The sequence below is a fragment of the Schistocerca cancellata genome, chromosome 7 (assembly GCF_023864275.1).
Source record: "Schistocerca cancellata isolate TAMUIC-IGC-003103 chromosome 7, iqSchCanc2.1, whole genome shotgun sequence".
Taxonomy (NCBI): domain Eukaryota; kingdom Metazoa; phylum Arthropoda; class Insecta; order Orthoptera; family Acrididae; genus Schistocerca; species Schistocerca cancellata.
Genome location: NC_064632.1, coordinates 312979714 through 312982605, shown reverse-complemented (window position 1 = coordinate 312982605; position 2892 = coordinate 312979714). Strand labels below are relative to the sequence as shown.

The 2892-nt window shown below is 45.5% G+C and overlaps 2 non-coding genes across 2 annotated transcripts; one reads left to right on the top strand and one right to left on the bottom strand.

Moving 5' to 3' along the window:
* Window positions 1-738: 738 nt before the first annotated feature.
* Trnat-ugu (transfer RNA threonine (anticodon UGU)) lies at window positions 739-812 on the bottom strand. Its single transcript has one exon. It is a non-coding gene; the product is annotated as a tRNA-Thr (tRNA).
* Window positions 813-944: 132 nt separating this feature from the next.
* On the top strand, window positions 945-1018 carry Trnat-ugu (transfer RNA threonine (anticodon UGU)). Its single transcript has one exon. It is a non-coding gene; the product is annotated as a tRNA-Thr (tRNA).
* Window positions 1019-2892: the final 1874 nt, after the last annotated feature.

Genomic DNA, 2892 nt, shown 5'->3' with positions numbered 1-2892 from the left:
ACACACATCCATGCCCGAGGCAGGTTTCGAACCTGCGACCGTAACAGCAGCGTGGTTCTTGACTGAAGCGCCGAGAACCACTCGGCCACAGCGGCCGGCACAGATGCTATACATAATTAATTTGTTGTTGCGCTTTCTTTACATTGTCACTTATTTCACCAAACGTCTGTTTGCTTTCATGAGAAACCCATTCAGTTCAATCTGTTAATTCGTTTTTCACAGCTTCTGATGATGGTTTTTGCGATTTTCTTCAAATTTATAAGTTCCTTATTGAATTTTATTAGCAAATAGGAGGGGTACTCACTAAGTAAAGCAATACCTATTTCTGTGGGCTGGTTTTCTCAGTATCCTCTAGCGTAATCTAGTAAATGCTTAAAGTCTCCTTTTTACGCTGGTACATGGTCTTTTCCAAAATTGTATCCCATTTCGTTCCTACTGTTTTGGCTGCAAAACCCTACTTTTTCAACATAATCTCCGTTCAATGTGACGGCCTTACGACACCTTACTGGAAGTGCTTCTATGTCCGCATGGTACTACTCTACTTGTCGACGTCGGAGCCAATGTCTTGCTGCATCAACAACTTATCCATTAATATACGAAGACAGTAACTTGTTCTCGAAAGAACAGTTACTGTTGATGACCGTGCAGCTTTTCCCTGGAATATATGATGACTAACTGAAAACCTCAGCTGCTGACAGGTGTTGTTGATATACCTCGATGTGGACAGCTGAAAATGTGTGCCCCGACCGGGACTCGAACCCGGGATCTCCTGCTTACATGGCAGACGCTCTATCCATCTGAACCACCGAGGACACAGATGAATAGCGCAACTGCAGGGACTTATCCCTTGCTCGCTTCCCGTGAGACTCACATTCCCAACTGTCCACAATTCTAGACATGTATTGTACCTTATAGACATTTGCCCAACCACTCATTCATCTGTGTCCTTGGTGGCTCAGATGGATAGAGCGTCTGCCATGTAAGCAGGAGATCCCGGGTTCGAGTCCCGGTCGGGGCACACATTTTTAGATGTCCACATCGAGGTATATCAACAACACCTGTCAGCAGTTGAGGTTTTCAGTTAGTCATCATTTATCCATTAATCATGTACTGCTTCCCGCGGAATGCTTCCGTCATTGAGCCAGACAGATGGAAGTCGGAAGGTGCTAGATGAGTGTTGTAGGTTGGAAGAGGAAGAACAGTCCAGTGTGGTTTTCTGAGCTCCTCTTGGATGCGCAGACTTGTGTGAGGCCTTACTTTGTTATGCAGAAGTCACGCTGAAGTCGTTTCTTCAATTACCTGAGGGTAGCACAATACACTTCAGAGTTGATCGTTCCCCATGAGGGAGGACATCAAACAAAATAACCTCTTCAGAGTCCTAAAAGATGGTCGCCTTTACTTCACCGGCTGAGGGGGCGGTTTTGAACTTTTTCTTCGGAAGAGTGGTGGTGCAGCGCTACGCCATGGATTGCCGTTTTGTTTCCGATTCGAAGAGGTCAACACACGTTTCATCGCCTGCGAAGATATTCGAGAAAAAATAGTCACGGACGAGCCTCGTAACGCGCAAGCAATTCCGCAGAGATGGTCCTTCCTTTCTCGTTATGGTCTTTCTTTGGACGGTGAGGAAACCAGCGAGCATACAACTTTGAGTATGTCAACTAGTGGATGAGTGAGTTAGGTCTATCATCAGAGACGTACAGCTGAGTAGCGACGTCTTTGATTGTGATCCGTCGACCACCTCGAATGAGAGTGTCCGCACCTTCCAGCACTGTAAGAATGTGCGACCGGCAGCAACGTGGGAGATCAGACAGGTTTGAGCGACCTTGTTTGTGTTGATGACAGACACATAACCCACCAACTCACCGTGATTTTGTTCACTGCGCGCGTCTCTGTAGACATTCTGCTATCTCGTATGAATACTCTAGACGTAGAAGCGGGAATATTCCACAATGTTCCACAAAAACTTCCACATTTTCAACTGAAATTGGCTGATAAAAAAAAGTATTGCATACGTATTGAATGACTCTCGTAAATGTAGCGCCAAAGGCATCAACTTCTATCCGTCTCTGGATGGATTTTGCAGTTTTGTTTTAGGTCAGCGTCATGATCAAAGGTTAATTATTTATTCGTATACAGCAGGGAAATGTGCTATTGAAATGACCTCCATTGGGCGACGATAGAAAGTCCAAGACAGATATGTAAGCTCGCTGCGACCTTAATCCAAATGTGCTTTTATATGGGTTTCAGTATTTTTTGACTGTAACTGGCTCGCTTTTAAGTCGTGCACTCCACTTGCAGAGCTTCGATTTCCTGTGTGAAGGGAGATAACGCGCCCCTCCCACACGGAGGGAGATTCCGGCCTTCATTTCCGGAGGGTGAGGGTGCCCATCACACGCTCGGAGCTCCTGCTGCAGCCCAAACTCTGCACGGTAAGGCCATTTGAGTTTTATAATCCCTATGTCATAAATCAGTCTCCCATTAGCACTAAAGACTTCATTACGAGCGGGGAATGTCAAGGACCCAATCAAGTTAGAATCGTCTGGGAAATTAGACGTTTGACTCCCTAATCATCGCGCCTTTAGCAGCGAATTTATCATTCTCCTGTATCCGGCGATCCCATTTTCTTTACTTCGAGCTGTTTCGAGAAAATGGAAAACAAATGCGATCTTCGATCTCTTGTGATTTCTTCTGGTACAGCTTAAACACCACTGAATTTGCCCATCAAGATGTAAATTTGCATCCTGCCAGTTTGCGGGTACGAGCAGGAACTTCCGTGTTGTGGTTGCTGATGAATACATGGTCACTTACTGTTCGCAATGCGAACACGTTGGGATCTATGCAGCAGTAAAAGCTTTTATAGTTTGGCTGTGAACTCCTTGCTCTGTAATAGCT